This window comes from Rhipicephalus sanguineus, chromosome 10, assembly GCF_013339695.2.
Source record: "Rhipicephalus sanguineus isolate Rsan-2018 chromosome 10, BIME_Rsan_1.4, whole genome shotgun sequence".
Classification (NCBI taxonomy): domain Eukaryota; kingdom Metazoa; phylum Arthropoda; class Arachnida; order Ixodida; family Ixodidae; genus Rhipicephalus; species Rhipicephalus sanguineus.
In genome coordinates, this window is record NC_051185.1 from 149,636,093 (window position 1) to 149,648,438 (window position 12,346).

The following is a 12,346-nucleotide window of genomic DNA, read 5'->3' on the forward strand; positions in this document are numbered from 1 at the left end:
AGCCAGATTTATTCTTCTAACTACCAACTTCACAGGGCTACCTCCAGACGCTGTCTACGTGCAGGAAATCACATGCTTGAAGTTCCAGGACAGCTGTATATTAAAACACTAAACATAGAGATCTTACCTTGTACATGCACCCTCTACCAGAGTGTCACTGCGTATCAATCATCCATGTGCTATTTTACCCTACCTATAAAATTGTGTATTAAAGTTTAGGTTTCGTCACCGTACAATTATCGAATGGAACAAGCTCATGGAGACTTAAGGCCCGGTCGGCGAAAGCTCGCAGCACTATCAATAACGTTGTTAGCAACCAAACAAGCTCGATTCCAGTGTATTTGTGATTGTCAATGAGCAAGAGTTTTTCAGCAACATTTGAAACTGCCGTCTTTGTGTATGGTATTGTATAATATCTTTTACCACCCCTGTAACAGCCTGTGGTGGCTTACAGTATTGTCAAAACACACACCACACACACACTTATATACATACATGTATTACATTCATGACACAGCACCTGTGTCGTGTTTTATTCATCAAATCTAGTGTTCCACTCTTGCACTGTTCAAAGAAGTATTTATAGTGCCCTCACGGAGGCCTCCACAATCAAACTGAATTTTGTGGACTCAAGTATATCAGCATTCCTGCAGTTGTCCTCAGCACACCCTACAGGACAAGGATATTTTGGTCATTTCAGGACGTCTTGAGGATGTGTTGTGTTTTCTGAGGAGGTACGTATCAGCGCATGACCAATGCATGCAATCCGCTCTTTGTGCAGCCTTATTTTATCTCCAAAAAATCACGTGATGGCAATATCGGGCGGTGAAGTTGAGCCTTTTGGAGTAACTCTAGGCCTTTCCATAAATCACAGTGACCTGTCCTCCTCTGGGAGAGGAAGTGCAAGGAGATATGACAGAAGAAAATGTCGGCCTCTTGAATCACCTGTGATGCCAAGCACCGCAATATTCAGTCGCGCAGTACGTGCTGTGCTTACACAACTATTCTTTAATTGTTCGCACTGCTTCATTCACGAAGCTTGAAATACAGTATGCCTTTTTAAATGTGAAGCTTGTATTGGCTCACAAGTGTCGATGTCGTCAGCATTAGATGTACAAAAAAATAATCATCGTGAAGGCAATGTATGAGCACGTATTTCTTCTCTTGTGTTTCGAGCGTTCAATGGGACTTCATTTTAATTACCAAGCCTTGCTTGTCTTAGTAGTTTGGTAACATGTGTTGATTTCACTGTGGTTGTTTTCCTTACTTTTTTCTTCATTCCTTTTGTTCTAAATGTTCCACTTTTCTGTGTGAAAACTGCCTCGTCTTTTTCCTGGTCTGAGGCCTTGCCTCAATCAAACAAGCTAACCTGCATTACAGACATTTAGCTCCATTCAAGTTTGCGCAAATAAACTGTATAAATCACACACTATATATTTATTTTGGTCGTATAGGGATGCTAAAAACAAGCTGAAGTAATAAATTAGCACTCTAAAATATGCAAAGAAATATACGATTACTTGAACAGGATTAGTGCGGTTCCACCCGTGCACCGTCGTGTGCTAAGCGGTATATTCACAGTGCCATCCTGATAAAATCAATGCAAATTGCAATCAAATAGAGTCTCGGATGTCATAGAGGACACGCTGCCACACACCCAGAAGGGAATGGGTAATTATTCAACTGCTATTTCTTCTTTGCCTTTTTTCTCCCTTTTATTTCCTAATTTTTTTTCTCTTTAGCTGTCTTGCTGTGTCTTGGTTCTCTATATGTCTCAGTGTAGTCGGTCTCTCACCTTCTATGTTTTCACCTATTTCTTCTATCTGTTACTTCTTTCACTCCCCCCCCCCCTCTCATCTCTGTTGTCGGTCTCTCGCCTAATACCTGTTTCTCTGTTGCTTTGAAACTCTTTCTCCGTCTGTTTCTTTCGGTGCATTTCTGTGTTTTTCTCTCTCTCTATTCCCTTGCTTATCTCTATTTTTTTCTCTTTATCTTTTTTTCTATGTCTTTTGTTGTCTCCCTCTCTCTGTGCAGTTGGTTTTGTCGCCTTCTATCTTTTTTTTTTCTCTGTTGCTTTTCTTTCTGTCTATTCTCAGTTCTATGTTTCTCTCTCTCTCTAAGTCGCTTTTCTCGCCTTCCAACTTTTTTCTCTGTCTCTTCCCTTTCTGTCTATTTGTCTGTTTCTATTTTTTCTCTCCCTCTGTACTCGTTCTCCCATCTTCATTTCTTCCTGGTAACCCTCATGCCTCTCTCCTTCTCACCCTCACTTCCTTTCTAATAACCTTGCTGAGCTGCATATACTATTCAAGGCTATGCGCTCCGCTGCAAGCGGGCCTGGATAGCCGAGTGGTTATGGTGCTCGCCTTCAAATAGTTAGTTCACTGGTTCGAATCGCGCCTCGACAAAATTTCTTTTTTCGCCAAGAATTTTTTGTTCTCTTTCCTTCTATTTTTTTCTGTTTTATTTCCTCTCTCTCTCTCTGTGCTATGGTTCTCTCGCTCATGAAGTTATTGCATCATTTGCCGGACAAATCGGCACGCGTCTTCTGGTAAAAAAGCAGAAGAGGAAGAAGGCGACGACGACGAAGATGGCACGTGCTGGTTCATGATGATGATCATTTTCTATCTACGGCACACGGCCAACCTCGACTTTAACAGCTGTGCTGTAAAAGGGTGGTTCGTCGTAGGTGGGGCCCATCTTCCAAAGCCACACTGGCCCAGGGTTGCCAGTTAGCTTCCCAGTATAGTCAGTCAAATAGTTGTGCCTCCCCAAACTACCTATATTGTGTGCACATAATGGACGACAATGAAGGCGTGGCTAAGCTTGTTGCTGACCTATCACCAGCCTTGCTGCAATTGTTTTAAACATACGAGGCTATGTTTGTTTTCAAGTTCTAATTCGTTCAAGGTGAAAACCACAGCGAAATTAAAGACGCTTATGTTTGGAACATGTAGATACACTTTCCAGCTGCCCCATAGTCGCCACTGCAACTGAGGCATTTATTGTGGCGTTGTACCAGCTTTCTTTATGGCCCCCACATTGAAGACAGCCACCTTCAGCCAATTCTGTATGCCGCTCACTGTTGTCTACACATTCTGCTTCAATGTTCCTGCACTGTTGCTACACTTTGCTGTCACTCATGAAGGCTTTACCATACACAATACTCATTCAACGATGAATTTTGGCTGTATTGCTGCATGCAGAAATCAAATGACACCACGCACGTCACACATAGTGGGAGACTTAATTGTTCGAGGCATGTTTGTGTGCCCAGTGTGTGCTCGGAATTCACAACTGCTACCTCGCAAGATCGGAGGACATACGAGAGGTGCTGTGCAACACGTCTGCACACAACGTCAGACTTTCACTATGGCTTTAATCGATTAAAAAACTGATAGGACCTCAAAAAAAAAAGGAGAAAAAAAAATGAGCGCCGCTCTCACGTGCAAGGCAGGGTCACTGCAGAGTTGGTGAGCTTTTATCCTCTAAGCTCTCTCTTTCCTAGCCCTTTCGCTGTTCTCTCTTTTTCTATCTTCTTCTTTTGACTTTGTATCTCTTGCTCTCTCTCTGTTTATTTCTTTCTTTGTCTTTCTATCGTTTCTCTCTTTCTTTTCCTTTCTTGCTCGCTCTGTGCAGTCATCCCCTCACCTTCTATCCTTTTTTCTCTTCCCTTTCTCTCAGTCTCTTTCTCTTCTTCCTATTTCTTTCTATTCCCATCACTCTCGTCCTCGTTCTGCCCCTCCTCCTTTCCTTTCTTCCTTACACTCACATCTCTGCTCCTCATCCTCAGTTTCCCTTTCCCCACCCCCTTGCTATACTATATACTATACAAGGCTATGTTATGCTCTGCTAATGTGACTGGATAGCCAAGTGCAATGCTTCCCTTCTATTCGTTGGTCCGCGGATTTGAGTCTTGCCTCGCAAGAAATATTTTTGCTGAGAATTTTCTCTCTTTTTCTTTCTTTCTCTCTGTTGTCTCTTTCTTTCTCTCTATACTCATTCTCTCGCCCATCCGAGTTATGGCACCCTGTGCTGCAGAAATAGGCGCGCTGTTCTGGGAGCGAAGCAGAAGAGGAAGAAGACGGCGAAGAGAGCGTGTGCTGGTTCATGATGATAATGTTCTATCTACGACCTATGGTAAACCTCAAGCATAACAGCTCTATTGTAACTTTACTCTGCTGTAAAAGAAAAATAGCTTTCAAGCAGATACTTTACTATGCCCTAGCCAAAGGCGAGGGCATAGTAAAGTAGTTGCTTGACCTATCTGCATAGTAAAGTACCTAAAGTAACATAGTTATCTGCGTAGTAAAGTGTCTGCACAGCGTGGCATAAACTTTACTGTGAGTAAGTTTATGCCACGCTATGATAAATGTCTCAGTTGGAGTGACGACAGTTTAGAGGTACCTGGAAAGTATGTGTAAGTGTTCCAAATAAAACAGTTGTGAATTTCATTTTGGTTGAAATTTTGCGACCCAAGTGGGCTTTGAAAAAAAAAAAGGTCGCCCTCATACTTAAGGTTAAAAAGCACATATAGTTGTGATGAATTAGCAGTGCAGTCTACACTGAGCCATAGGGTATGTTATATGTTGTGCTTACTGGTTTGCGTGTACCGCTAGCTATCTCCTTAATATTGGCATAAAGGGAAAGTAAAAATATGCACGTTCACCTGCTTTTTTAAGGTGCAAGCCTTTATGTCTCATGTGGAGGCTGCACCGACAAAATGGCGGCAGAAAACACGGTACAAAAATATGGCACAGATACAGAAAATAATGGTACTAGAAAAAAACAAAAACTGGCAAACTCAAAATGTCCTGAAGTAGAACTGCTGCAACCAAAGCCGTGTCTGAGAACACAAGGTGCCCAACCAAATGGGGACAGTCGGGGTGGCTGGCGACGTGTCGTATGATGCGCCGTCGCTCCTACTCATTTCTTGTTCACTTGGTATGAACAAAAATTGGCATAGAAAGGTAAGAATGTATGACTGATTGAATGTTAACTTTTACAGCCTATGCCAAATTACATTCGCTATGATTTTGGAATCCCTAGGTAAAACACATCCACACGAATTCTTTGCTTATTATGCAGTAAAAGGAATTGATGCTGAGAAGTGGTGCATGCACCACGTTTAAAAGGCATTTCGCACATGCACTCTGTCATGGCAGAACTTGGCGCAAATAACACCAGAAGCTGTCGGCCACTGTTTGCAACATGTGTTGTGTATGAGACTCCATCGGCAACAAATATGATAAAAAATATTTCATCGCCTTTTCCCTGTTGCCATTGCATGATTAGACACTCTGAATTGTAAGCTGATTGTAAGCTTTCCATTGCAATAAAAAAACAAGTACGTTATAATTTGGTTGCCTGTCCATTTAAGGTATAGATAAGAACTCCTAGAAATTTTAAAAACAGAAATACAGCATCTCTAGGAAATAATCATGCCCTTCGAATCCACAGAACTCTTAAGAAAGGGTAAGTGGCCATTGTATAGCTGGTAAAATCACTTTCCTAGAGCGAAGTAGCCAGCTGCACTACATAAGCTCTCATGTTGAGTGCTTATAATCTACCAGCAGGGATGAAATTTGTCATACTTTTACACAAGTTTTCTGTTTATTTTGGTGTATTTAACATTTTGAAGCATTCGTAAGATATTAACAAAATATTCAGTTTTACACATAATGCTTATTGAATCGAATACGACAGTATTCAATTTGATCTGTTATATCATTGAATATTTGCACACCCATAGAATATTTGCAGTGTCGGAATTTTCCTGGTGCGTATAATTCTCCATGTTGGCTTTACGTGTTTCCTAGAGAAAGCTTTTGTTCCATGATTTGGAATAGAAGAGCGAAAACTCGTCGATGTGCTACATCGACAAGCTTTCACTCTTTTATTTCAAAACATGTTTCACCAACTAGCCCAACAGTTCACGCTTCTGTGCCATGATCATAAAACTATTTTAACCAAGCCTTCATAGAGAGTGTTGTACTTGTACTACATTTGCTTATTGCAAAGCAACTGTATGGTTCACATATATCATGCTCGACAAGCACAGTTGTGTAGCTAGGTGAATAATATAATGACCCATCTGGCCTATGACCAATGGGAGGGTGGAGGGGGTGGGGGGGGGGGGGGGAGTTCTTAGGAATGTACTTACAGGCTGTTAAGAGTGGACAGGCAAATCTGTCTTATTGTTGCATGAGTGGCAGAGCATGTCAGTTGAGAATAAATATGAGGTAAGGATTCGAGGCACGGGTGGTGAGAGAATGGCATGTGAACTGTTGGAAGCATTTCATGATGGGGAAGGAGTGATGTGTGTATTAGTGACCCATCTGTTGAAACTCGGAAAGGCAGGAAAGTTTCTTGAGCATTCTCTTGTGATGGTTGTTAATGTTAAATGGCTGTGACGTTGCACCTTGCCCTACTGCGCATGTGTCTGTTCCCTTACATATTTGCTGGCAAAGCCACAAATAAAGATAGATGGAAGTTAACACATATCCTGTGTTTCTTGTCGTGAGTGGTCACTTCTGCATTTTATTACCTCCCTGAAGATATGCACGTACATCTTGCCGAGTTATAAGCTTTGTTGAACTATTTATTGTATGTGGCATCGTTGACACAAGATGACAACAGGGCATATGCTAAAGCTCCTGTAAGATCACAGGCCGAAGGTAACAAGCAGCTTACCTTTGTTAGCACAAAAAGCGCTGACATTTAGGATATCACTGTTCGCATATGTTGTAAGTGCTTCAGTGGAGTCTTGTGAGATTAAAATGTGGTGCTCCCACAAAGATTTTTTTCTTTTTTTACTGTCACCAACCTGGAAAACTATGTAGACGATAGGTAAAAGAGATCAGGGTTAGGCAGAATGATGTGATGCCTGACACTGCAAATGAATGCAAGAGTACTTAATTACCATTGTATTGCAAGTGGAATATTATATTCAATATGAACCTCAGCTTGCTTTGCCATGGTGTTCCTGTGGTTGTACACCTTCTTACCACCGTGGCAGGATTGCGAGAACTAACGTCTCTGTCAAAATCTTGTGCAGGTGTGTGACACAAGCAGTCACTGTTTACAACTTCAAGGTACCTCTTACCACCTGTGGCAGTATTGCCAGAACTAACGTCTGTGTCAAATTCTTGTGCAAGTGTGCAAGGGACAAAACAGAAGTGGTCACTGTTTACATCTTTAAAGTCCTAAACAAGCACACCAGACCACGAATGTACAGTGTCTGACAGCTCCAGTGGAATACACATCACGATGGCTGGAGCCATCCCTGTGTGGCACCAGCTAGCCTGTGACAAGCTGCATACTTTTGCTTGCGATAACTGTGTGGGAACAAAAAAGGGACACCGCACAAGGAAAGGCTTTTAGGCAATCTTAACGGCTTGCGGTGAGGGAATTCTGAAAAGGTCTGATGTGCCATCTTGCAATAAAGAAGCAACTTTTATACCTTGTCTGTCTTGTGTTAGTAGGAGTCTGATAAACGTAGACAGTACAAGTTCGTGGCTAGGGTAGGATGATGGTGAGGAGATGCCCTCTTGAAACGTTAACCGGCACCCCCCTCCCATCCCCTTCTTGGTGCACCGGAAGCTTTGCCCTATAGGTATTAGTTCCTTCAGTGGGTGCTCCTGAACGGCTTGTGATTGAGCTTGCTCTTACTACCTGCTTTACCCAAGTACCAATTCTGGTGTTGGATTTTTCTTGCTCCGTAGCAATTCTGAATAGAAAAAGAGGCTTCAAACATTACGCAAACAAACAGAGCGTTAAATGATTACCATGGATATTCTGCACACAGACCTCCCCTATACAATTCACTAAAGAGTCTAAATTATATGCCTGATTAAACTGTAAGAAAGCATGTAGTTTCTTGATGTTATTTTTTTTAAACAGTACAATAACTTTGCAAAAACCAGAGTGTCATCAGTGGTGCTTGATATACAGTGCATGAAGCCAGTGAATATAAACTGCAATGATGCCACCAGAAGCATTAGCAAAAGTAAATTCACCCTGATATAAACCTCATTCTGCATTAGGACTGTCCCGGCATTATTAACAAAGTATATTCAATAATTTCATTACTTCTAATTGCCCCATTTGCATAATCCTATCTCATCCATAGCATGCTGTGAATCCAATAATTATTGACCTATGAGGGGTATTACTAAAGTTGCCAGCTCATTTAAGGTACCTGCTAGCCCCAGTGCTAACCTCATTAAATTGGAGGCTTTAATAAGTACTGCGTTGTGTTAATTCCTTCAAGAAATTTTTAGCATCCCCTTCATAGCTACTTTTTAAAGATTTGATGATGCATCTCCCCATCTGATGACAGGCACTTGCCTAATTACCACCCCATCTTTCCAACAAGCAGCCCCTGTAAGATGCTTCAACGCATGCTATCATCGCAGGTCACCATAAGTTTCCTGAAACCACCTTGCTTTTAGTTCTGGCACCGCATGGCTTTCGTAAATCATTTTCTTGCAAAGCTCAACTTGCTTCCTTGACCAACTGCACCCATAATTTTTGACCATGCTTCAATATCTATTTTTCTTGATTACTCGAAAGAACGCAATAATGTGAACCATAAGCTACTACTTTTCAGAGAAAATTAATGAAATATAGATGATCATCTCCTATACCTAGCCTGAGTATATACTTCGTTAATAATCATTTACATTTTGGAGCATATATATGTGATGGCACGAAATCTGGAGTACCCATGGAGTCTGTCATAGGCATTTCGCACTTTTTTAAAGGCGTCATGCAACAATTTTGAATTAATCCTGCAATAAATTAGAAGAATTACTGCCTTGCCAATCGCTTGTCACATTTTTTTTTCACAGAGTAAATTGATAAGGGCTCATTACAGAGGCTGGAGTTGGTGGTGATGCTGTCCGCCGCATCACCACTAATGAGACAGAGGACGGCGCGTGTATAATTAAGGCCCACACGCGCGCGCGCGTACTATGTGTGCTTCACCGCAATATACTTTGTGCACTTCACCGCATGACACAACTGTGTTGCGGCAATGTTGACTTTTAGAAAGACGTTTAGGTGTCGGGAATGTAAGCTAGACAATGCTCCTAACAATAAGATTTCTATTTTATTTCCGTTTTCATTTGTACACAACTACCTAAAGAGGCACTGCTTATAAAACCGATTGTCATAATCGGCGACAGCATATATGTTAAGCCACTCGACAATAACGCCGGGTGAACGCCGGTTCATATCCCGTCGCTTCCAGCTTGCGCATTCCATATCTGTCACGCGCAGTTACTCAAGACGAAGCTTAAATAAACGTGTTGGTCCAAGTAATTCGCCCAAATGACAGTCCAACTGATAGCGATCGATCCTCGATCAAGCAACACACGCACTTCTACCACACATCCACGCACGCCACAACACTAGTTGTGCATCAAAGAGACATTCACAAATCGCATAACACATGGCCTTTATTTCATGCTCGTACAGCTCGTTATCATTGCTTATAGATTTGGCGGCCAACATTTCGGGAGATTGGCGTTACCTGCTAAGCACCGCGGAGAAGCTCCCTCCGCTCATAAGCGTCCACTGAACACGGTGATATCGTAGAACTGGCAGAACTAACAAAACGGCAACGACATGCAGATGAATCGCTTTCTACAACACTCTTACACAATGCGACCACGTAGTACGTCCCCACGGGCAGAGGCGGTTCTCGCTAGTGCACACAGCTCACTGTCAAAATCTACACCAACAACCAGCACGGAGAACAAACTACCATAGAGTTTCTCACAGTTAGTGGGAAACTCTATGGTTACCGTACCAACCGTACCCCGTAAACCGCCTAGAAAGTATTTCTAGCCCAGCGATTCAGCGATTCTGCCGCCACCTACTTATACACTTCAAGCCAAGTCAAGCCGGTTTTAAGCGGCTATATGGGTGCGCCGAACGCTTTACCCCACTTTCGTCTCGTACAACCCGGGCGCAGCAACGCCGGCCAAATTACCTAGAGACCCGCCCACCCGCCGTCGCATCGTATCTCGCGGAAACGAATCACCCATCCCATTTCAAAGGTATGTTCAAAGGCGTGTGTCGTTAGCGGCTATTTGATCGAGACGCGCGTGAGCGCATGCCAGTGATGCGCGGAAGATTCTTTTGTCACCGTTATGCTCGCTTAGGGTCGGTTTTTGACTGTCTGAAGGCGGATTTTTGAAAGCAGCCTTTGCCCGGAGCTAGTACTGAAAGCTTGGGCGCTTAAAGTTCACCGATGCGTGTTCATGCTCAGAGTGGAACACAATAACAACAATATACTAAGGCATGCGAATGACGTGGCTGCAATAGCCTGAAATAGAAAATAAAACACGAATTTTGTCAAACTCGAATGCAAGCATCAAACCGGCAGCACGGCTTGACAGACCGCCTGCGGAATACGTAAAGTGGGGATGGAAAGAAAGGCAAAAAGTTAACATGCGGCACCTACATTCCTTGCTGTTTCGCATTTATTTTCAAGTGGTTGTGGTGGTTGTGGCCTGGATGATTTATTAAAAGACGGAGTCCTCCATGATACAATCAAAGATCATCTAGCGTCTTTTTATTAGCAACACAGTCAGAGCGTGATGAAAACAGCGCGCCCCTATGTTCGCGCTTCTTTCCATCCCCCCCTGTACCTGAGAAAGCCTGCGAGAAGCACAAATACGGCGAATTCGTGAGCTTCGTAATACCCGCGGCCGCCCAGCGCCAGCTTCCCGTCGCACGGCGCCACTACGCGGCAGCGGCGAGCGGAGGCGGAGCGCGCGCGCGCGCGCTCGACGGCCCGAGGAGAGCGTTCGCCCAGGCTAGCCCAGGCGTATGGCCCAGGCCAGCGCCCAGGCACTGAAAAAAATAGAGGCGGCGCTGCCTAGAGCATGGCCTCCGAGATGGCGGGCGTGCGGCTCTCTCCGGCCGTCCCAATATCGCCACGCTTACAGTGTTCTAGAAGTTTGCCACGCTCCCCGGCAAAACCAACGTGTTCGCCTCGCGCGCCCGGCCACCGCGAGAGGGTGCATTCACTGCGCTGGACGTAAAGGGGCTTTGGGGCTTTAGCTGGACGGTGTCAATACAAGGCCAAGAAATACCGAGGGTAAAAGCGAATATACAAATACCTAGGAGTATGGGTAAATGAGAGTGATAGATGCATGGAGGTACAGGAAAAAGCCTGGCAGCAAAAGGAAAGCGGAATGCTGCAATAATGAAGCACAGAGCGTTGTGGGGATACAATAGGTACGAGCTAGGTGCTTCGAGGTCTGTGGAAAGGTGTAATGGTTCCGGGGCTTACCTTTGGGAACTCAGTCGTGTGCAGAGGGCAGGGGTGCAATCAGGAATGGATGTAAACCAAAGGACTGTGGGACGCCTCGCGTTGGGGGCTCACGGGAAGACGGCAAATGATGCTGGAAAGGGCGATATGGGATGGGCAGGCTTTGAAGCGAGGGAAGCTCAGAAACAAATAAGGTTCAAAGAAAGGCTAAGAAATATGAAGGAGAGTAGATGGGCAGAGTAGGTGTTCTGTTATTTGTATAGGAAGAGTGTGGACACACAGTGGAGAAAAAGAACTAGGAGGCTCACTAGTAAATATACGGCTGGTAGTGTAAGCAATACGTCAGCAAAGAGCATTAAGCAAAAAGTCAGAGAGGATTTACTGGACGGCAGCTATGGAGAAAAAACCGGCTTTGATTAACTACTGAAAGGGCAAAAATGAAATAAGGAGGGAGGCATTTTACGATAATTCAGGCGGAAGCGCTTTACTGCTTGAAGCGAGATCGGGTTGCCTTAGAAGGCATAGTTATAAAGCGAGATTCAGTAAAGAAAAAGAACAATGCACATGCTGTGGGGAAGATAGGGAAACGGCGGAGCATGTTCTGATTGAATGTGGAAATATCCACCCAGGTTGTACATTTGGGCACAAGCCTACATGAAGCCTTGGGTTTTAGAGACGACAATGGAAAGCTGAACACACCCGCGATTGAAATAGGTAAGAGACGGTTAGAGTATTGGTGGCAAAAAATTAGAGAGAAAGGACAAGAATAAATATTCGGGGAAAAAAAATAACGACATTCTGCCGTAAAGGGCAGATAACTGGGCTGAGAATTTACGTTTTTTTTCCAGTAGTAACACAGATTTAATTGAAGTAGAGATACTAGGCCAACACTAAAAAAAAGAAGAATAAAGGAAATTTTTTTTTTCTGTCGAGCCTCGCGGCACACTTGTCACCGCCCCGTTATAAAGGAGACGCTCATAGCATCCATCCATCCATCCATCCGGCGGCGGCAGAGACCGCGGCAGAATGCAGAGCGCACGACATTCAAGCATGCGCACGTTTTTT